The sequence below is a fragment of the Aethalodelphis obliquidens genome, unplaced genomic scaffold (assembly GCF_003676395.1).
Source record: "Aethalodelphis obliquidens isolate GAN/ISIS:26980383/991018 unplaced genomic scaffold, ASM367639v1 scaffold17, whole genome shotgun sequence".
NCBI classification, from domain to species: domain Eukaryota; kingdom Metazoa; phylum Chordata; class Mammalia; order Artiodactyla; family Delphinidae; genus Aethalodelphis; species Aethalodelphis obliquidens.
The window spans coordinates 20,401,497-20,426,210 of NW_020837961.1; the positions used below are offsets into that span (position 1 = coordinate 20,401,497).

Consider the following 24,714-nt stretch of genomic DNA (forward strand, 5'->3'; position numbering starts at 1 on the left):
CTGTTCAGCCAAGTGCTGGATCCATTCTGCTTGTCTGTGAAATGCATTCTATGAAACTTGCGTGGAATCATTGTGTTGTATGACACACCGTGAATATATTTTAAACTTTTATAGTCCTGACATTTAAAATAAGACTTTATTTTCTTTAGATAAGAGTTATTTAACGTCCAATAACATGCAAGCATTTCTATACAGATGCATATTGAGTTATCTTAATTTTAGAAAGGCAAATTACACTGTTTGGGGAGAAAGTCTTGAAGCCCCAACTATGAATGAGCGTGGTATACACCACCGGCTGGATACTACACCCTCGCTAGCCCAGGCTCCGTGGAGTAGGGCAGAGGTAGGACGATGACAAAGAAAGGCAGGAAGAAAGAGAATAGAAGAAATAGAAGAGAAGAGGGGGCGAGGCAGAAGCATAACTACTCAAAACTGGGGAAAGAGAATTAATTCCATCCCCCCTGCCCTCCCCGCCAGCAAACAATCAAAGGCGTGAACTCACCTCCAGCACTGTTTAAGATGGGAGAACATTTTTTTTTTTTTTAATGATTCAGACAAGGAGAGATGCAAAGAGAAACCAAACTAGGATTTCAAGGGATTGTTGCAATTCCATCATCCAGAGAGGGTGAGTATTTCACGAGAGACCTCTAACTAGAGGAGATCCTCGTGGGACTAGGTGGGTAGCCATCTCTCGTTCGTGAGATAGAATAGAACAGTTAACCTCTACTAAGGTCTTACTAAGTGTAAGGTGCTGTTCAGAGCACATATTAACTCACCGAATCCTCACAAAGCTCTGGGGAAGTGGGAACTATTATTATCCACGTTTTACTAGTAAAACGTAAGGAGTGCACCCAAATCACACAGCTGGGAAATGGCAGAGCTGGGGAGTCAAACCCAGCTGTCTGACTACAGACCCAGCACTATTAACCATTTCATTAGGGAGGGAGGGAGTGAATGAATGAATGAATGCAAAAGTTATGCTGATTGTTTCTAACTTGTGGCTTTAAAGGCTGCTGGCAGAGCTTGTCCCTACCACAAAGAATTGCCTTATAAACGTGGGTCACCAAAACCATGCCTCATGCACACCCCTATCCGCACTGCACCCTCATCCTGACCTGGTCCTCTCTTTTCAAAGGGGCAGAGTCAGAAGTAAGGCTGATGTCTCCTTTGTCTGACCCTGTCACATCGGGACCATGCAACAAGGCAGTGCTGCACACCAGAGTGACTGCGGGGCTTCCTCTGGGGCCCACGGCACTTCCTGCTGGAGGAGAGAGATGGGTCCTGGTGCCCTGGCAACGTTCCAAGTGGGCACACACTTTACATGAAGGTTGAAGTTTCAGTTAGTGGCAGGATCTCCACTTCCTGTTCCAAGCTGTTGAGTAACAGTCGTGCACCTCACAGCCCTGAGGTGTCTCCGCTTGCGTGGTAAAGACCTGAGAGGCTCATAGAGCAGGTCTCCCCTATGGGGCCAAAGAGATAAAGTCTTCAAATTCATCAGAACTGCCGCAAGATGCACCACAGCACTAAATGTGTGACAATTTGAACATGACATGCATGTTTTACAATGTATTTTCCCCTTCCCCTCTGCTTCTCACCCTCCTTCCCTTTATTTCTCGAGCCTTCACTTATGGAGGCAGAATAGGAGACATTTCTAGACTCATTTACCTCAAGTTCTGTTCCACTCTCAGATCCCAAACAGCATGCTTTTCCTCACCCAGCTTCGATTTTGTTTCCCTACCTTTGAGAAATGTGCTGTTTCAAAAGGCCTGATTTTTAGCTTATAAGAATGCGGAGGAAGAGGCCCCCAGAAGGCAATACTGTAACATTTTCCAAGCAGTCATCTGGGGGATTCATGACCTTACAAAAAGTTCTGGTGGTTTTTGACATCCAACTTCCTTCCCTTCCCCAAACTCTCTCCCTCTCCCCACACTCTGCCACATGTTTGGGGGCAAGTATTTGGATGAGTGAAGAATTAAAAACTGAGAAAAGTGAAAACATCCAACAGTCACAATGATTTTTTTTTCTTTTAAAATTGCAGCATTGGGCTTCCCTGGTGGCGCAGTGGTTGAGAGTCCGCCTGCCGATGCAGGGGACACGGGTTCGTGCCCCGGTCCGGGAAGATCCCACATGCCGCGGAGCAGCTGGGCCCGTGAGCCACAACTACTGAGGCTGCGCGTCTGGAGCCTGTGCTCTGCAGCAAGAGAGGCCGCGACAGTGAGAGGCCCGCGCACCGCGATGAAGAGTGGTCCCCGCTTGCCACAACTAGAGAAAGTCCTCGCACAGAAACCAAGACCCAACACAACCATAAATAAATAAATAAATAAATAAATAAATTTATAAAATTGCAGCATTGTAGCTGGAACGGTTTCACAAGTATGCACCATATATTTTAATCATATCAACTGTGCCCACCTAGATTCAGCTCTTGGGAAAATTCTAACAAAGACAACACTCTCCATCAGTTTAAAATAGTCTATTGTGACAGGAAAGTACCTTGAAAATTGGTGAAGACTCACACGTAGAACCAATTTCCCCTCTAGGGAAAATCAGTGACTATAAATTCATTAGGGCAGTTAATTCCACCACGTAAGCAGTTCCTGACATCACTGTTAATACTTGGAAAAATAAGCAGCCTCTTCAAATGAACAGATTGTAAACCCTAAAGTGAAGATGGCGGAGTCCTAATTATGCTCCCTTATAAAAAGGGAATCGTAATACATGTTCTTTTTCCAGGGGGATGTCTTAAGAATAAATAAGACAAACAGGTAAAAATATTGGATTGGCCCAAAAGGTCATTCAGGTTTTTCCGTAAGATGTGACAGAAAAACCCGAACGAACATATTGGCCAACCCAATACTTTTAGTTCTTGTGGGTAAGGCACTACCTAATCCCAAGATAGTTCTATAAGAAAAAAAAAAGATTGGTGTGTTCTCTGAAGTTGTTCTCTGAAGTTTCAATGAGGGCTATGGGCCCAAAATGTTTTAAAAGCAGAAAACTGTTAACACTGGAGATACTGTCAAAATACATTTCCTTCTGGTTAAGAAAAGGAGGGAGGACTAAAAGGGTGGAGTGGAAAGGAATTGTCATCAAAGCATTGTTAATATGAACTGAATTATATTACAATGACGATACTTCAACATGGGGAATGAAAATTGCCCCGTATTATTGTGGATTGACAATATGACAATCGTTCATTGAGAGTGGATGACAGCTGTAGCATTAGAGCTCAGTGAACAACACAGGATGAATGAGTGTTACAAGTTCTTCCAGAATGGGGCCCCTATTTCACAGGAGTTTGTATCAACCCAAAATAAATACATGCCAGTTTTTCACTATCTCAGCAAATTTAGCATCTCTTGACAAACCCCTGTGCTACCAGCGGCCTCAAAGTGCCAGTGGCATGTCCCTGCTTAGTGGATTTGCAACAGCTGTGAAATGTCAAGTCAAAATGCCACGAAAGATCTATACAGCGCCTCAGCAAAAGAAAGGGCAAGAAATGGTAACATGCCTACGCCCGGACAAGTGTGAACTGACATCGAGCTGTCTCCTGATTCACGGGAACACTGCTTCTACACCTCTGCCTTGGCACCAGCTTTGTTCCACCAAGCAGGAGAGTCATTTGCGTGCCTCTTATTCATGTAAAAGAACGAACACTAGGTATGCTACTTGAAATTAACACAGATGCCAGAGATATTTACATTACCTCTTTATACGCTATACAAGTCATTCCTGCTTACTTAAGAAAAGCAAGGGAAAAAGCACAAAAACCACTCATAATATTACCACAGAAAGATGAGCCCTGGTCATATTCACATTTTTCTTTCCAGTTATAATGCGTTTTTATATTCGTATTTTTCTTTCCAGTTATATGCATTTTTAAAAAGCAGAATCGGCTCTTCGTTCTGTTCTAGTGCCTGCTTTTAAAAAATTTAGCAATCAATATATTGTGAACATTTTCCCAATCTCATTAAATATTCCTCTAAAATATAATTTGAATGGCGACACATGCTCCATTTTCTACATATACCATAATTAACATAGTTAATCTGCTATCGTTGGACATTTAGGCTGTTTCCAACTTTTTTACTATGAAATATAATGCAGCCAGTATGTAACATGTGTATACTCTCTAATCTCTTGGAATAAATTTATAAAAACTCATACTGATCTTCTTCGATCCTGACTGTGACAACACTAAGTGAACCTGGGAGGCAGTCCCTGGATAGGTGTCTAGAGCATAATTTACCCATCATAAGAGCCTCTGAAGTATTGGTGAGAGTAGTTGAAGAGGTATAAACAATGGGCAAGTTCTTCACTTCATACTTCGAGAAAACAGAACCACTTATCCCTTAATTGCAGAGGCCAAGCCTTCTAGAGCCGAGCAAAGCAATTTGTCTTGGTGGGTGAGGGAAAGAAGACGGTATGGAAAGGGAGAGGAATTATGTGAATATTCTCTACACTTCCAAGCTCAGTATTAAATAGAAACTTCCTCTAAAAGCCTCTGAGTGAATAATAAAATGTGGGAGTTATTTTATGCTATTTTCCAAATATTTATAACTTGCTATCTTCCAGGCACACAGCAGAACTGCACTTCCTGGCCCTCCTGTGGTCAGATGGGATCATGTGACCAGTTCTGATGAATAAAGTGTGAGCAGAGTGCCAGGTACCATTTCTGGACTGGAACATTAAATTGCTGACGTTAGACCCTCCCGAGAGCTCTCTTTCCTCTGGCTCAGCCACTGGTGTGAGATAGCGGCCAGTTTCATCAAGCGTGAGTCCCTGAGTGTTGATGATAAGCAGAGTCCCCCTTCCCCCTGGCCGACCCACAATAAACATGAGCAAGAATGAGAGTTTTGTTGCTTCAAACCACTAAGATTTGGGGGCTGTTTGTTACTATATCATCACCTACCCTCTCTTGATGGATAAATACGATAATATTTCACGGACCTTTGCTGTCTCATGATCTGATTAAAATATTTACATAAAAGTCCATCCTTCTCTACACATATAATTTGAAAACCTGGAGAGTTACAGACCTAATCTTTAAGGTCTCCTGGGCTTTATGATGTGATCATTCAATGGGTATTTCCAGTGCCTTCCGGGTGCCAGGAACTTGCGTTACATGCTTCGGGAAATATGGAGACACAGCTGCGGCCCCGAGAAGCTTAAAATAAAGTGGGGAGGATACAGTTTCAGAATTTCTATAAAGGAGGAATTTAGGGTTAGCAATTGGGATGCAAAGGGCACTTGGGAGACTATCTTGAAGCTGTGTTTGCACAGCAAGCGCAGTCGGTGTGTAATTATATATTTATTTGAAGTGGCTTTGCAGGGAGGCTGATGGGGAATATTGTAGTGTCGAATGCTCTCCTCTGAGCTGCCCTTAGCACCGCCAGGGATACAACAAATACAACTCAAAGCAGATTGCAGAGAGCTTCTAAAGAAAGAGGCTGTGGTGTTCAGAGGACTGGAAGACGCGGTCTGAGTGGGAGAGACTGAGAGAAAACGTTCACTGAGGAAACCGAATCTGAGATGGGATTTGGGGGGCCAGATTGCCACAGGGAGAGACTGGAGGAAGAGAAGCCATCTGGAAGGAAGGCCCAGTTTAAGCAAAGACACAGAGAAGAGAAAACAGAGGACATATCTAGAAAGGTATCCAGGGCAAAGGTATCCTAGACTAATGTCTAGGAAGTTCGTTAGACAAGTGCAAATTTGGGGAGAGAGTGCTGAGGGGCTTAGAGGGATTTGTGCTTGAATAGCTGAGTCACGGAATTCAGGGCAGCAGAGGGAGGCAGGATGCAAGGGTTTGAAGGAAGAGAATGGTCAACTCATTCTCTTCCTTCAGCAGGCAGAGCTGGTCCTGGCAGGTTGACGTGGCTGAAGCATGGCGCCTGTGTCCGAACAATGAAGGTGATAGAACCGAGAGGGCTGCAACCCAGAGAGGGAGGTACCAAGGCAGACCCGGCTTGCACTGTGTTTCTAGCTCAAAACTTTCAGCACAGGACTGAACATAAAATAGGCAAGTGGTAAATGAATAACTGCTAACAGTACTACCCCACTGACCGACTGAGGGGCAAGGCAGTTCTACAGGACCGGCTTGCCAGTCCCCTCACCTCCTTTTAGCTTCTTTGCCCACTTTCGGAGTTTTATTTTGTCATTGTGTCTCCCTTCCAAAAATGGGCACAGCAGAAGATGAAGGTATCACTCAGATCTGAGCAGTGGGCTACCTGCAAATAGTTCTGATTTAACCTGGAAGAGCCTGAAAGTGATTGAAATGATGTCTGTAGATTTTCTAGGAATTGTAGCTTTAAATGGTATATGTGAGAACTGTATTGCCTGGTTTTTACCTCATGATAATAAGAGAAAGATAAACTCTTAAAAAGGAAAACATTCCAGGTACTCAGCATCTGCGAAGGTTTTTCACTGGTAATTCCCTTTTGGTTAATCTGATCCCCCATGCTTCCCTTTATGAAACCATTTTAGCTTTGGTTCAAAAAAAAAAAAGAAAGAAAGGAAGAATGACAAAAATTAGTCTAAAGGCTGGAAAAAAGCAGGTGGAGTGGGAGAATAATGATCACTTTTCTGTATGATACTGAGTAAGTAGATTGGACTTCTGGCCCAGGAGTACGATAGTATTTCAAGTATGAAAGGAACATTTCTTGAGGGAAATGGACAGTTTAACCACGAGTAGTGTCCTTTTGATATCCCACCAAAACACAGCAAATCCAAGAATAGGTTACAGGAAACCACAACTCTCTTGACTGAGAAGCAAACACAGGTTATTTTTTCCAAAGGCACATGAACGCCCAAATAATAAGCCACCTCCAGAAGGTCAGAAGAAATTTATTGGGAATCTATTGGACACAGAACCAAAGAAAGCCTCCCTGTAATTGGACTTCACCTGGTTGCAAAAGCAGTGGATGCCTTTGCTACTTTTATGGCCAAAGATAGCAAACATTTTCCGTGGAGAACTTAAGTGGAATCTGTTTTGTTCTAAGGTCAGATCTACAAAGCCGTAATCACCCAGGTAACTTGGGTCTGATGCTGCCCAAAATATCCCGGTAATTATAGGAGAAAGGTCATTTTCTCTGTATAATCGCAACTATACCACTGGCTGTCTACACTGGCACTTATCCAGTTAAGAACTGCCTTTCATTTCACTTTGTGCTTGCACAGACCTTGCCAAAGACAATGACATTCTTAACAGGGGATTTTTTTTTTAATTGCCTTTATAAATATTCCTCCTCTCTTGCTCGTCCCCTAGGATAACCTGATGACTTCCTCCACAGGACAAGATACAAAATATCCTCCGCTAATTTGTACGTTCTTTCCGGACTGGGAGAATACTGTGAGACAGAAAGGAAATGGAGAGGTGAAGAGGAAGAATCAACAGAGGGTGCCAAGATCTGCAAAATTGGGGGGATGAAAAGATTCGTAGCTATGGAGAGAGAGAGGGAGAAAGAGAGGAGAAGGAAGCAAAGCAGATGTGCAGGTCGACAGACGTCTTATTCAGAGTTTGAGCAGTTTGGGGGCAGAAAGCAGCACTTGTGCCCGCCTGTGACTGCTCAAGAGAAGCGCCCATTCCTTTTCTTCACAAAGAAAAAATGGCATTTATCTCAAGTACAGCCAGGCGTATGAGGCTTCACCTCCCCCACCCTCTTTCTTCGCTCTTCCTCCTGCCGGCTCCCTCCCCGCCTCCCCTTCCTGTTGGAAAAGAAAAGGTGGGAGGGGAGAGGCGGGGGGGAGGACCCACCGGCCACAGACAACGCTCGGTGGGAGTCTCTTTTCTTCGGCTTTTACCAGCCTATGGGGGTCAGGATGCGATTGGTTCAGCTTTATGTGTGATCTGGTGCCTCTCACTTAGCAACAGCGAGCAGGGAAGGCAGGAAGCGACGCCACCTGCCTCTGGCGAGGGTGCGGATGGCTTAAAACGCGCCACTCGCTCCGAGGGAGACAGAAGCGGGGCGGGGCAGGGAGGGGCGGGGCGGGGCCGGGGGTGGGGGGGGGCAGTCTGAGCTTCGCGTATTGTATCGCTGAGAGCAGGGCTGAATCAGGGTGTTAACTACAACTAACCAGCAGGCTAGGGGAGGAAGAGGGGAGACTGGACAGGAGCTATTTTTAATGAGCATCTGGGTATAAATCATATACAGAAAGCCTTCATGTATTTGTTTGTTTTGTTTAAAGGACAGACGACACCGTGCTGCCTGGGTGGTGCGTGGGGAGAGAGGTGGGTTCTCTAGGCAAAAAAATAAGAGAGAAGAGGAATCTGAAACTGTCCAGTGGGTTTACTCCGTTTTATTTTGTTTTCAAACCAGGGTGCTACTAGGAAAGGAAAAGTAAAAGTGGGTGTACTTGAAAAAGCAGTTGGCTGTGTAATCCCAGGATAGGATTTTTTTTTTTTAATTAGTCAACACAGTAGCTGTTTCTAAATCCTGAGTTCCATTTTAGCGTTTGAGAATTAACTTTCTGGAGTGGAAAGTGGCAAAAGAGAAGTACATCTCTGCTAGAGAGATTTTTTAATTTCTGAGGAGGATGCCGACAGAAGTTCTGATAGCTCACACCGCCTGAATATAACAGGGCCCAGGGCCAATAACAACAAGGAAATGTATTCCGCTGTTCCATCTTCTTTCATTTCTCTTAATAGAATTTTCCCTTCCCCTCCATCCCAGGTCCCCCACCAGACTTTAGAAGGATTATCTCACCTATTTACCCACCTCAACTCAACCCACCCCATCACATCAAACAGCCTAGTCTCAGACTCTAAACTATAGATGGGAGAGTATCTTTCTTCCCTTCTTAGAGAAAAAGGGTGCCTTTCAGCATGGACTGGAGCCTTTCATTGGTATCAACTGGGGCCCTAGAGACAAAGACAAGCAGCCCGGAGGGCACAGATGGACCTCTATCTGCCCAAATAAACCAGACCCAATTAACCCCTTCAACTCTGAGCAGTAAAAGCCACTGACTACAGTGACACCTACTGCCCGGGGCGCAGCTATACAATCTGGTATCATCTACCAGGTTCTCACAATTTGCTCCACTGGTGTGGGCTCCAGTGAATACATTTCTCTCTACTAACAGCTGAATGAGGACACTTTTAGCTTCTGACTCTTGGGCCAGCCTCACCACCTGTAACTCAGGACCTCCTCAGGGACCAGGGGTCCTCACCGCTGGGGGTACAAAAACTCCCATGTATTGAATATAAACTCTCTCTGGCAGTGATTCTACACATGAGGGAGAGAAAACATAGTTTCATAAGAGCCCACACCCCGTTCAGAATCACTACTAAGGTGAAATCACTTTTATCAACAATCCTCTTTGACACCTGATTAAATTATCCTGATTAAACTTCCACGGAAGTTTCCAGTATCCACAGAATGGTACTCTGCAGGGAAAAATATGACAGTGAACGGCCAGTACAATGGAGATATTTAGAAACTCCACTTCCATAGTTTATATAATAGCATGTTAATCAATCCACATTTCTTTTACTCTATGTGCTTAGTCAGATACCAGAAATTCCCTCCCGTTGAATAAAGAAAATCCATGTCATTATGAAAGTTAAAGTTATACTTTTCTGAAAGCACAGCAAAAATGCCATGTTAATGACAAAACTATCCACAAGTCTTATGATTCTTTTTTACAATAAGGACAAGAAACAATGTCGCTAACAGAATCCATGATTTCTCCCAAAATAGGCACTAAGTTTAAAACCATATTAAAGGTGCCAGGATGATTATAAAAGTAATGGGTCAGGAGGTACAGCTTGATTCATTTTTGGCAAAAAATATCTAATGAGTCTTCACCAAGATAAGTACACATTGAACAGAACACTAGCAATGCTGAAAATTCAAACGTCACTCATCTTTAAGGATGCTCAAAAGTGCTTGCAGATATCCTGCTTTTTATTCCCAACTTCCCACTTGGAATGTTAAGTTGTGATACTCTCATTTCCCAACTGGCAAACAGAGGAGTCTTGCAGCTTACCCAAGGTCACAAAGCGAGCCAGTGGAGGTGCTGAAATCAGAACAGGCTTCCTGATTTCAAGCTCAGGGCCTAGCCTTTGGGCCACTAGAACCAGGCCATTCTCTGAAGAATCACAATGAGGTCTCCCTCATACACTTACGGATACCTCATCCCTGTGTGTTAAATTTCTGCTACTGTCTCAGAGTTGAGATGTCGTTCTACTTACATTCTCCTTAACGTTTCTTATTTTGTGATGTCATTTATCAGGTGCTTTCACCAAATGGGTTATTAAGGAAAAAAATTAGTATGTGGGAGGCTTGAGCAAAACCTACAAAAAAACCCAGAAATGGCTCACGCATATGTCAAATGAAAGGCTAAATGTACCCACTTCCAACTACCAACTGTCTAGCATTTTAACATCAAAATGAGTATTAAGTGAGGATACTCTGAAAAGTCGTTGTAGGGACTCACCACTAAGATACAATCCACAAGGTGGAGCTGCTCTGGGGCATCCGGCTACATGGTCTAATTATAGCACAACAGGGAAACTTTCATTCTTTTTCACAGAAGTTCACACCGACAGAACATACCTAGAACACAACCCATATTGTGTGTGCACAGTAAAGCTCTACCTACCACTATGCCACGAATCACACAACCCTATGTGCAGAAATCTGGTCAGTGGGGTGAGGGTGGTAGAAATGGCATCCACAAATGTCCCTCAAAAATCGCACATACTTTTTTATAACGAGAGGCTCCTTCCCTCAAAATATTCTTAAACTTAAAACTATTTCCCCATAATAGGGAAATAAATGGTGATCCATCTGTCCCCATGATTCCTTTCCGGACACTGTTTTCCTCTCACTGTTGTGGCCTCTCCCGTTGCGGAGCACAGGCTCTGGATGCGCAGGCCCAGCGGCCATGGCTCACGGGCCCAGCCGCTCCGCGGCATGTGGGATCTTCCCGGACCGGGGCACGAATCCGTGTCCCCTGCATCGGCAGGCGGATTCTCAAACACTGTGCCACCAGGGAAGCCCCAGACGCTGTTTTAACATGAACCCAAACATCCAGCATTAACCTAATGGACATCACTTACGAGTTGTATACGAATAGCTATAAACAGGCACCGAGAACTCCCCTCATTCAAAATGTGAAAGTTGTATCTTTTCAAATCAATCGTGCAAGATGCAATCGCACAGTTTTGAGGGGTTACACATTCTTCAGACGGTAACATGAACTGTCAGCACCAACAACCAGTGTTCCTGGTTAGAGTTGGATGGACCGCTTCAAAGTCAGCAAGTCTGATGCTTGCCTCTCCAAAAAGTCCCCTTCGGGGCTTCCCTGGTGGCGCAGTGGTTGAGAGTCCGCCTGCCCATGCAGGGGACACGGGTTCGTGCCCCGGTCCGGGCAGATCCCACATGCCGCGGAACGGCTGGGCCCGTGAGCCATGGCCGCTGAGCCTGCGCGTCCGGAGCCTGTGCTCCGCAACGGGAGAGGCCACAACAGTGAGAGGCCCGCGTACCGCAAAAAAAAAAAAAAAAAGTCCCCTTCAACAACATTCTTCACGTCTTCCACAGCACTAACCTGGAGGCGGGGGCACCTCTGACTGCTCCCCACCTCGTCTCCTTCAGTGACTTAACCCCTTGGACTATTCTTTTGGAACATCTCACATCTGGCTCCCATTCCCATCTGAATTCAGGTAACCCAGGTTGGGAGCACATCACTTTACACCTGTATCACTGCAGGGACCACACTCCCGGATCCTGGATCCTTGGGTTTCTCCTCTGGGCCATGTAGCTTCGAGACACTGTCTGCCCTTTGCCCTCACAACCAACAGTGGTTCTTATTTATTTAATTGTTTCAGATCTAAAGAGATTTGCTGTAAATGGCTCCTACATTTCCACTTTTATAAACAAAATAGAACACCATAAACATGCATGTGTGTGTATATCTATAAAATTTTTTTTGAAAGCATAGACCAGGGCCAGCAAAGGGCCACTTAGTAAACAGTTTAGGTTTGGCGGACCAAAAGCAAAATTGAGGATTTTATGTAGATACGTAACGAGAGAGAAAAATTCCCACAAACTTCTTATTGACAAAATTCAATACTTTATTGGTGGACACAGTTGAATTTCATACAGTTTTCACATCTCATGAAATATCCTTCTTGTGAATGCTTTTCAACCATTTAAATATGTAAAAATCATTCTTAGCCTGTGGGCCACCTGAAAACAGGTGGGGTGGGGATGTTTTGGCTCACGGGCCATAGTTTTGCAAGTCCTAGAATATACACCAAGTGGTGAAAACTGTGGTTAGGTTGAGGGAATGGGCAGGAAAGCAAAGAGATAAGTCCTTTTTTTCACTTTTTAATTAAGACATTTCTGTATTATTTACCTTTTCATTACAGGCATGGATTATTGTACTTTTATGATTTGAAAAACAGTCATGGAAGACGTGATGTGACTGATTAATTAAAGACTTCTTCAGAGCTTTCAAATTCCTCCATATCCTTCTTATTTAACTTAATTTCCATTACTATTCTCTGTGTCTCTTCATTATTTGCCTAAAACCCTATGCCCCCCTCTTGCTTTCACACCTTTGCTGCCTGGGAACATCGTAGTCGTATTTCAAGGCTTACTTCCTAGTCTTAAGTTCCTTAAGACTCCCATATACCCAGGAGAGTAAAGGGAAAGCTTCAGTTCTCTGATCACTTGTCAGTTAATTTAGCGTGTGTTTGTCTTGAGTTCCCCACAGGCAGGGACCACCTTGGAACCTTCGGCAGCACCAACCACTAAGAAATCTCCACTTAGGTGTTCGACAAACATTTGACAGCTTTTTGGTCACCCTATGCTAAAATACAATTGTAGAATAGTTAATAAATAGTCTAGGATCCGTGGATGGAAGTTAGAAGGATAGAAATGTTGGCTTGATATATGAAAATATTATTTTCTAACTTTCAAAACTGTCCAACAATGAAATACGCTGCCTCTTGAAATAACACATTTCCTGACGCTAAAAAGTATTCAAAACACAAGTGGGTGACCATCTGTCAGGGATTCTATGGAAGGAATTCCTGTATTATTTAGGTCAGACCACATGGGCTCTCAAGTCCCTTCTCACTCAAGAATTTGTTATTCTTATCGATACTCTGCCCCTACCCCAAATATCTCATTTATTGTTAAAATTAAGTGATTTGAAGTAACAGGGGTGACACATTCACAACTCAGATCATCAAAAACTCTACTTTGCCATTTGTTGCAATTCTGTGGGTATGACAGGACGGTATTAATCAGCTTGCTCTAGGCAAGCTTAGTATATTTTTGATAAACCACCAATACCGACGTGAAAGACCCCAGAGCCGTGAGAATTTTTGCCTCTTGTTTAGACAGCTCCCTGGGGATGGTTTTCTTATTGTTTTTGTTTACCCATTTGTTTGTTGATTCTTTTTTTTTAAAGGTTCTTGGGTTGCTGTCACAATCAGCTGTCTGAATGACGACATGTAAATCATAGCTACACCTATATTTTGCTTATCTTGCATCCAGCTTTCTAGAGCCTTTAGAACTCTGGGAAAACCTCAGGTTCAAAAGGAACTTAGATACACATACCCCACAACCTCTTTGGAGGTAAAAAATATAACCTCTGAGCACTCTGTGACATGTAAACAAAGTTCCAAAATTACATGTCATGGGTTCTTTCATCATGTTGCTACTGAATACCCACCCTGGCCCAGGCAGTGCGCTAAGTACTGGGGACAGACCCTAACTCAAGGACTTATACTGTCACCTAGAAGGGCCAGTCGGTGTAAAAAAGGAAAGAAATACATCGACTGGCTTTCAGTGTCTATCAGAGACCAACCTTTTTATTGAAGAGCCTACAAATGGAGAGCTGGTAACAGGAGAGATAACAGGGGAGAAAGAAAGGCATAAAGGAGGAAAAAAAGGAAAAGAATGAGAATCAGTTGCAGCAACAAGGCCACGTGGCATTAGAAGTAAGGAGACGCTGATAGAGAGGAAAGGGGGCACCAGACGCTATTTAGAGCTTAATACTGAACCTTCCAGAAGTCACGGGGGCACCTACTCCAGGTGTCCACAGCCTCCAATGCCACATGGTGCCTTCACTTTAGCAAACTAAGCGGTGTTCATAATCAGGAATCACTTCTCTATACCTGCATGTCCCAAGGACTCTCTAAGGGTGTCCTGACATAAGTTCTAAAAAGCCTGGAACACACAGTACCCCTTCAGCTAATGTTGGTTTTCTTTTCAAAGTCTCCTTGGGTCATTAAGAAAAGATTCTATCATGTTCTGGCTGTAAAAACAAATCAGGGAGTAATATTAAGAGCTTCTAATTATCGAGTGCTGACTGTGTGCAGGCACTAAGCTAAGCGCTTTAAATGGATTTTCCCAGTAGCCCTATTACATAAGACCCATTTTCTGGACGTAGAAACTGAGGATTAGAGAAGTTAGAAGCTTGCCCAGCATCATAAGGGTAGTAAGTAACAGAGCCAGGACTTAAACCCAAGTGATCTAACTCGAAATCTAGGACTCTTAAGCACTGAGTTAGAATGCGGCAAAATGCCTAAAATACCACACTGACCTGCCTTTTCAACTCAGAGGCCTTCTCACCTTCAGGCCATGCAGGAGCTGTTTAATGTTTGAACATCAGAGCATGAGACGGTAACAGTTTACTTGTTAATAAAAGTTTAAAAGTTCTTCTCTTTAAAAAAGAAACCACAATTAATAAAAACTATATCCTAGGAATCCAAAACAAAATTTGCCCCAAAAGACTGATTCAGACTCCAGGGAGTATTTGCCAGAAGCTATTTTTTTCTGAAATTATAGAAAGAGGAAAAATCAATTTATTGGCATTAAAACAAGAAGTCTAGGGAATTCCCTGGCGGTCCAGTGGTTAGGACTCCGCGCTCTCACTGCCGAGGGCCCAGGTTCAATCCCTGGTCAGGGAACTAAGGTTCCGCAAGCCGCACGGCACAGCCAAAAACAACCCCCAAAAAGTCTAAGGAACAGCCTCTTGGTCAGCGAAAGAATGTTCTAAGGTGATGGCTAAGATAACACTTGATCTGGCTTTAAGAAAAATATGGCATTCCACATAGTTGAATTATCCAGAGAACAAAGTTTAGTCATTGAAGTAAAAAGCTATTTTGATGGAAATCTTTCTAAAACATGACATATTTATATTCATATATTCTTAAACAGAAACCATTTTCTTGATGATTTATTACAGGATCATCATTATGAATATTATTAGTAATAACAGGCTGCTATTCAATTACTTCTGGGGGGGGTGTTAAACCCAGTAGAGCTCTTTGCCCCTGCATTACATGACCTCACGACAGATGACCCCAAATTGCCATGCCTTCCAGGTCTCCAAGTCTGCCTTTTATATTTCTTTTTATCCTCCTCTCTGCACTTCTTCTTCTTTTTTTTTTTTTTGTGGGTTGTTTTTTTTTGAATTTTATTTATTTTTTTATACAGCAGGTTATTATTAGTCATCCACTTTATACACATCAGTGTATACATATCAATCCCAATCTCTCAATTCATCCCACCACCACTTTCCCCCTTTGGTGTCTATACATTTGTTCTCTACATCTGTGTTTCAATTTCTGTCCTGCAAACCGGTTCGTCTGTACCATTTTTCTAGGTTCCACATATATGCATTAATATACGATACTTCTTTTTCTCTTTCTGACTTACTTTACTCTGTATGACAGTCTCTAGATCCACCCACGTCTCTACAAATGACCCAATTTCGTTTCTTTTTATGGCTGAGTAATATTCCATTGTATATATGTACCACATCTTCTTCATCCATTTGTCTGTCAATGGGCATTTAGGTTGCTTCCATGACCTGGCTATTGTAAATAGAGCTGCAATGAACATTGTGGTACATGACTCTTTTTGAATTATGGTTTTCTCTGGGTATATGCCCAGTCGTGGGATTGCTGGGTCGTATGGTAGTTCTATGTTTAATTTTTTAAGGAACCTCCGTACTGTTCTCCATAGTGGCTGTATCAATTCACATTCCCACCAACAGCTCTCTGCACTTCTTGCTTTCACGCTGCTTCTAGAGTGCTTTCTTATTTTCCACATGGTTGGTTTGCTGAGGATCGCAGGGTGGCTCCGTACCCTCTCCAGGGTTAATTGTAAAAGGTTTCCCCCTGCTACCTCTCTCTGCGTTTTTTGTTTGTAATGTTTATTTTGGTTTTCTTTGAAACTCACTTCCCGGTTCCAGATGCTTGAGGTTGATGGAAGCCTAACCTCCAATCAAAGGTAGAATTACTCTAATTTTTTTCTTTTAAAAAAAAAAAGTGTTTCTTCAAAACCAGAGTGTGGATTTCTGGAGAAGCTTTATTTTATTCACCTGAGAAATCAGGACCATACTCTTTTAAAATTAAATATCATCATACAATGGAAAAGGAAGGGGAAAAAAGTGTGATTCTTTTAAAAAGTAAAATAGAATTTTGTTTTCCCTTAAACATTTCATTTGTTTTTGGTGATAGTCCTTCAAGTTTAGAGTATTTATTTTAATTACGGATTTAAGTTACATTGGTGAGAAAAAGAAGCCAACATTTGATGTAATTCTTTCATTACATCATATATATATGAAAGGTTATATATATATAACCTCTTTCATATATATAACCTTATATATATTATACATATTTACAAACATATATATGGCATTATTGATACTATGTATGTTCACAGTATTTGTAGTCTGCCTGTCTCTGTTATGTTAGTTCATGTTTCCATGTTTCAACAAAGTACCCAATCAGTATGTTATAGCTTTCTGAAATTCCTATTATTTTAGTTTCGCTATTCCCCTATTACTGAGCATTTCATTTGTTTTTACAATTTTGTTGCTGTTTAAAAAAACACGACAGTGAACGTTTTCATAGAAATTACTTGTTCTTCTGAATTAATCCTTTGGGTTTAAATATGGATCTTTGCTATTGACCCAGTAAAAAGAAATCCAAGCACAGTTAGAAAAGAGAAACAGAAGAAAAAGCAAATGAGAACAGGTATGAGAGAAATGAAAGAAGAGTCTGGGGATGTGTTTTCTCCTGAGAAGGCTGCATCTTGTATGTAAAACGCTGGTTATATCATCTGTTCTACTGTGAATGCTGAACAACACTACGATTCGGGTGAAGATTGTTTTCCTCGCTGTGATTTCACTTATGGCCTAGAAATTCTAAATGGAGAGCAGAAACAGGGTTCAGTGCTTTCTAGAACAACTGCCATTATTTCTACCTGAGGTTTACTTTCATTTGTAAAATTTGTCTAAATGGAGTTGGATACTACAAAGAAATAGTTATTTTATCAAAAGCTTTTAGGGTGACTTTAAGCTTGGAAGTGAAGAAAAACAACTTTCTTATTCGCTGTAGTATCCCTAGCACATTCACGGGAACACAGTAGGTAGCTGATAAGCACAGTCAAGGGAATAAAGTTAGGAGTGCAGTAAACACTTCCGGAGGGAATGATGGGTGGCAGGAAGTTGTTCCTTTCCCTGAAGGAAATCACTTTCCCCTACTCTACAGCATACTTATGGATGGAAAAGTCTTTAAAATCTGATCATGCATAGTTCCGAAGGAATGCGCTTTAGGAGCATTTGCTGACGGGGAGGCAGGTCAAAGGAGAAAAGAAATGCTCTTACATTCTCATGATCTGGTTATTAAGGAAATAAAGTAAACCCTTATTATAGAATAAACACATAAAGAAATGGGGTGAATAATCAATACAGGGAATACTGCGTCTGAACCAGAAGATAGTCTGATACAGGTCAAATTTTATAAATTTGTGTTTGTATATTCCTCGCTGAAGGGAGTCAACTTTATAAAGAAGGCTGGGGTAAAAAACAGACCTTGGTGATTTTAAATATGTCTGTAAGAGTTAAAGATCGAGTTAAGAGATAGGAAAAAAAATAAAAGGATTTGTTAGTTTTGCAGAAACTGTCAGGGTTTCTATGGCATTGCAATGGCAAAGTCAAATATACATCTTTTTCAAATAGAAAGGTAAGAGGCGTTTAAAACATAGGTAAAAATGCTTTTCTCTGACAAAATAGTTACTATATTTAGAACTCAAAAGAGCCTTAATTTTTGATATATGATGTGATCTATGAAGCAATATCAATTTTTATTTATATTAATGAAATCTGGAAGAGTCTAGCTGGGATTTGCAAGGGCTTCAAAGAAAAGGGAAAGGGAAGCTATTAGAAGTCACAGACATGATTAGCACAAGCTTGAAATCAAAGTAAAAACTGTGAACCAAGATGCGCTAACTTAACCCTCAGACCCTGCCTCTGATACAGCTTAATAACACAGATCCTAGAAAACATTATAAAGATTTCTTTGGACAGTGCATTAGATCAGTGCTAACATGGCCAGTCACAGTAAATGCACAGAAAGCCATTTCAAAGCCAGATACTAAATTAAAAGGAAAATTAAAGTCTCATTTTATGGATTTCCCCTACAGAGAGTGTCAGATCCTACATTAATGTTATAAAACACTTTTAAATAGCCATTGCCTGACTATCACTGTTATAAATGATATTCTGATGTTCTTAAATATCTAGAATCTATTTAAATACAGGTACTGAATATTTTGTACTGTTCATAACAGAAGCAAAGGGTTTGACCTATTCCTAATTACAGTATTAATGCAACGATCTGTGTGATCACATATAAATAGAAATCTAACTACACATGCCACTGGATTTCAGCCAGAGGGTCCAGGTTCTAGCTGAAATTCAATGACATCAGCAGAGAATAATCCTCTCAGCTAAACAAGCAGGGAGAATAAGCAACTGTGGTCCCAGAAATTTTTGTTTTTTATTCCAAGTTACCATCAAGAAATATGATGGCTCAGATTTTGTATCATCAGTAGTGACAATGAGGCATGCACATCTGATGTGGATTTCTACGTGGCACTCACATGCAGAGATGGATTTTTCAAAGCTCTACTCATCTCCCCCTTTCTCCCCTACTCCCTCAGCCATCAGCACCAAACTCTAGAGCCATATTTCATTTCTCAGTGAACACCCTGGGAACAGCCATCACTTTTTCCCAGAACTGGACTCAAAAGAAAACACCATCCCTAAGTAAGTTAAACAGTTCAATGCACCGAGGAGATTTATCATAGAGAGAGATCTGCCTAATGAAAGTAATCCCCTAACCATGACACGGAAGACTGCTTTCTCTCTCTAGTTAAAAAACACACTGCCTCTGACAGAGAAGGAAGACAGCACTCAGGCACCTCTAGTATTAGCAAGAAACAAAATGCTGCTCTTTGAAGGTCTGGTATTAGAAAATTCCGAACGATATCTGTAATCGGAAGAATGATCAACGTACACGACGATGCAAGCGTTCCAATATATCAATCCAAGGAAAGTAACAAGACTAAGTTTATACCCAGTTACTGAAATGCAACCATGGCCAATAATAATTTTTGCTCATATAGATCTCTGTTCCTCCTACTTAATGAAAAATTTTAAAAATCCGAGGTTCAGAATGGAAACGGGCCTCAGGAGGAAAGTGGTTGCCTCTTTCACAAATGGTCACCTTAGTCCAAGACTTCTTACTTAGACTTTATTTGGTGTTGGCAGAAATTGCCACTAACTGGCAAAAGGAACTAAGAAGAGAATGACAATATGGTGCCTGTATATTGCAACTGCCACAGAGCCCAGTGTTTTGACATTGTTACTGAAACACACTCAACTATTTATGAGAGCTAAGTTGAATCAAACAGTTGGTGTGGCAGAAAAAACATCTGTGAAGTCTTTTTGTCTACAAAGTCACTAAGAAAAGGATGAGGAAACACAGCAATCACACAAACACAAATACCTCTAAAAATATCATAAATAGCACTGTGAAGCGGGAACAGATACCTCCTACCCCCAACATTGTAACAATCCCCTGCAGGCGTGGCCACCCAGGATTCTCAGGCAGTGCATCACTGTGGATGGCCAGCTCTTCTGCAGAGATGAAAGTTCCCTCTTTATCCACAAAAAGTACTTTTTAAAATTAATTATTTTGAATATAATATCTTTCTGACTTAGACCATCTTGGGGCCAAGCGATCTGTGTTTTTAACAAGGTGAGTTTGACATAGGCCAGGGTTTAAGGACCAGTGTCATCCACTAAATGGCTCTGAATTTCTGTGCTCTTAAGAGTTTTCTGTCTGCTTTCATTGGGTTTTCCTTTTATTTGTTATCGAGTTATTTCTGCCCACCATGCATCTGCCTCTATATTGGTCCTTCTCCCTTCCAATTTGCTCCTTTCCAATTTGCATCTAATCTGCTACAGACTTAGAAATCAGTTTTCACGGTAGTTAAAAATCATGTGTAAAATACAAATACATAGGATCAAATGAGTCAAGAACTGCATTCAAAACTGGGAAAGCACCCTTATGAGGGGAATGCGTGGTACTTGGACATAGATTTTTGAGGTCTATTTTGGCTATTTAGAGGCTTTTCTGCTTACTTCCTTAATTGTACAATATTTACTTGCTTTTATTCTGAGCAGTAGAGGAGGTTGCTGAATAACTGAGTTCCAGAAAATGAAATGTTTCTATGGTTTACAAGTGAGTCTCTGCAACGTTCATCTTAATATTTTTAACAGGACTGTAGTGACTACCATTCATTAAATATTTGCTATGTGCCAGACACTGTGCTATATGCATTTTATATACATTATTTAATCAGATTCTCACAACAAGAAGTAGGTTATTATTATCATTCTAGATGAGGAAACAAGAGGCACAGAGCCATTCAGGAACCTGCCTAAGATCACAGGGCTATTAAGAAAAACAACCCAAATTCAGGTTAGCTGGATTCTAAAGCCACCTATTTTCTTTTTTTTTCTTCTTCTTCTCCTTCTTCCTTTCTTCTTCTCCTCCTTTTTTAAAAAAAAAAAATATCACTGGGCTATGTAGCAAAGAGGCAGCCAGGTGGGGACTCAAAGCTTAGAAAAGGGGGTGGGAGCAGGGATGAATCTCAAGAGTTGGAAAGGACTGTGGTAAGTGGCCAATATTCAGAAAAGGACACAGAAGATGTGTTCTTCCCAGGGAGAAGTCAAGGAAGACAGAAGATTGAAGTCATGCCATCCTACCTAGAAGGTCAAAACCTGCCAGTGTCCACAATAAGAGAGTCTCCTGATCTGTTTTCCACAGGGGTCCATATTCCCTTTTATACTCTACTCCGGGGTCCTTACAGTTATTATTTAAGCTTGTTTGAAGCATACATGATCTTTACATTTGTAAACATCATGAGGTCAGAATCTTCTGCCACATGGCTGAGATACTATAACTGATAATAATTGACCATACAGACTACTATAAATTGAAACATCCTCTTTACTTCTTACTTGGTTTGGAAAGGGATTTCCAGTTCTCTTTCTCTTAGCCTACGATTTTGCTAAACACACAGTAGCACTATATGCTGTTCAGTACTCTCTAAAATATTTAATGTACAAACAGATGCTATGCGTGGGTAATGGTAGAATAACACACATTGGGCATGTTGAAAAGAGAGCTCGCTTAAGAATGTGTGTCATGACCAGTCAGAATGACCATTGTTAAAAATCCACAAACAGTAAATGCTGGAGAGGGTGTGGAGAAAGGGGAACCCTCCTACATTGTTAGTGGGAATGCAGCCACTATGGAGAACAGTATGGAGGTTCCTTGAAAAACTAAAAATACAGTTACCATATGATCCAGCAATCCTAGTCTTGGGCATATATCCAGACAAAACTATAATTCAAAAAGATACCTGCACCCCTATGTTCATAGCAGCACTATTCACAATAGCCAAGACATGGAAGCAACCTAAGTGTCCATCGACAGATGAATAAAGAACATGTGGTATATATACAATGCAATACTACTCATCCATAAAAAGAATGAAAAAACACAATTTGCAGCAACATAATGGACCTAGAGATTATGATACTAAGTGAAGTAAGTCAGAAGGAGAAAGACAAATATCATATGATATCCCTTACATGTGGAATCTAGAATATGACACAAATGAACTTATTTACGAAACAAACGCACAGACATAGGAAACAAACTTATGGTTACCAATGGGGGAAAGGTCAGGGAGAGACAAATTAGGAGTTTGGGATTAGCAGATACAAACTACTACATATAAAACAGATAAACAACAAGGTCCTCCTGTATAGCACAGGGGACTATATTCAATATCTTGTAATAACCTATAAAGAAAAAGAATATATATATATGTATGTATAACTGAATCACTTTGCCGTACACCAGAAACTAATACGACATTGTAAATCAACTATACTTCAATTAGAAAAAAATTTTTTTAAGAAAAAAAGAATGTGTGTCACACAGCATCAAGGCAGACCTTGTGCTCCCCTCTCCTCCCTCCTTAGAGTTGCTGGGAAGACTCCATTTCTTATTAAAGAAATCAGAAACAAACTTCTTATTTCACCAACTGTATTATAATCCATATTTAATCACATAAATGGGTCTCTGCTTTCTAAATTACAAACAATCCACTTTGATTTGATTCCTCAAAGGATCTGATCTTTAAGGAGGTATTTCAGGGAAAAAATGCAACCAATAAAGTACCTAAGGGGTGACCAAATTGAGCGGGGAAATATCTAATTGTTTCACTAAGCGAGATATCTTAGCATTCTGATTTAACACTCATGCCAGAGGAAATGGAAGAAACACATTATAAGCCTTTTGTGTTTTGATGAGGAAGACATTACATAAGACAAAAGGGGGAGCACAGTCTTACCCAAAGTTTACCAAATTGGTGCTATCTAAGTGCTCTATCATAGGCTTTTACTGAACTGTACGTGTTTCTGTTGTTGACGGTTGGGCTAGAGGTGGCTTTTTGCCATTTCACACTTCAAGCATTAGTTTGTCCGGCTGACTCCTCAGGCAGAGGTGGAGGGTAGCCATCGAACTTGGGCCCTCTGGTTCCTGGCAGGTCAATAACTGGAGCCCTTCTGACTCTGCTGTCTTTTTTGGAAGCCAATACAGTAAGTCCCCTACCTACGAACGAGTTCCGTTCCGAGAGCGTGTTTGTAAGTCCAATTTGTTCGTTAAGTCCAACAAAGTTAGCCTAGGTACCCAACTAACACAATCGGCTATATAGTACTGTACTGTAATAGGTTTATAATACTTTTCACACAAATAATACATTAAAAAATACAAAAAATAAAGAAAACATTTTTAATCTTACAGTACAGTACCTTGAAAAGTACAGTAGTACAGTACAACAGCTGGCATACAGGGGCACGTTCGCATCTCTGAAAGCTCGCAACTTGAAGGTTCATATGTAAGGGACTTACTGTATTTCACAGTATCTTGTACTGATCAGCTCAGACTGTCCAATGAGACCCACACACCTTCCCTCCAGTCTCCCTATCACAAAAACCATCACTTCCTTTCTCTCATGACCTTCATCCCTCCTCACCTTACCCAAGACCAACAGAACAGCTATGCCCTAATTATTACAGTGGGACTCTTTGATCTTATTCTTTAAAGCTCTCTTCTAATTACCAGAAGGTTTTCTCAAGGCTCTTTTCAAATTGCTGAAAGGTTCCAATCACTCCAAACTTCCCATCTCCTTAAACTGAAATTTTTTTCACCATTCCCTCTGACTTGAGGTTGTCTTTATCTTTTGTTGACATGTAAAGTCACTTACAGGGCAGAACTCCTATCCACAAAGGCATCTCCACCATCAAATGCCAAGACTTCATAAGGAAGTAGAAGGAAAAACGTGTTTTTCTACAGAGGATTTACAGCAAAATCCAAAAGCCACTTTGTGATGGGTACGTATATGGAAGTGAAAGTATGAACTGACATTAAATTCTCAGTTGTGGTTGGAGTTATGGTTTGCTTTGACTTTCCTTTGTAAAATCCCATTAAAGTAGAATCCCATCTCTCTTTTTAAGTTTTTTTTTTCTGATACACATTGCTAGTATTTATTTTATTGAAGCAGAAGGAAAATAAATATAATAACTGCTCATATCAGTTGGCTCTACTGATGGTGCTACTGCTCATATAAAATGCAGCTGATTCCTTCTGCCTCCGGAAATCAGAAGCAGCCTTTCACCCACAGAGCTGTAACTTTTCAAAATCAATGGTTTTGCCATCTTTGAGACCTTCTGGATTAAACTCAGTCCAGACAGTCTCTGCTGACCTTCACAAGTCATAAGCCTTGCAAAGCTAACAGAGTTTGCTGTGAGAGTGTGGGCCTTGACTCATCCATATTAAGATTTCTGAAACCTTTGGCAGAGCCCTGCCTTAATAGTCTCTGGTAGCCCACAGAGGCGTTGTAAGTTTCACTCCCTCTTTAAAAAGTAATCTAACATGTGAAAATCCAAAACTATAGATCAACTGGATCCCTGTGACATTATTCTCATCATAAAACGGGCCCTCCTCTGCCCAGTCCCCTGGCACCATATTCCTGGCACCTCCACCAGACAGACGCTCCATGTGGAAGCGTGCCACAGCTCAGCTCCTGGCAGGGAGAAGCTGCTCGATCAGTGAATGGCATCCTAACTTCACAGAAGGATTTACTCAAGATCTTCCTCGTTGTGAGAGCTTAAAAGTCAGGCCTCTTAGTTAGCACACACTGTTAGCAATGATTGATTTACCAGCAATTTTCCAGGACACACCCATGTGTCTCATGCACCAGGCAGTCCAAAAAAGATGGGTGAAGATACGTAACTCAGATGTACGAAGCATCCCCGATTAGACCT

The 24,714-nt window shown here is 41.4% G+C and overlaps 1 protein-coding gene and 1 long non-coding RNA gene across 3 annotated transcripts in view; both read right to left on the bottom strand.

Moving 5' to 3' along the window:
• The window catches only part of MAML3 (mastermind like transcriptional coactivator 3), a 429,208-nt gene that overhangs the window by 322,234 nt on the left and 82,260 nt on the right, over nt 1–24,714 (bottom strand). The window lies entirely within an intron of this gene.
• LOC113626032 (uncharacterized) lies at nt 2,335–10,803 on the bottom strand. The gene is made up of 2 exons (XR_003434996.1): nt 7,751–10,803; nt 2,335–5,164 (listed from the first exon to the last, which is right to left on the bottom strand). It is a non-coding gene; the product is annotated as an uncharacterized LOC113626032 (long non-coding RNA).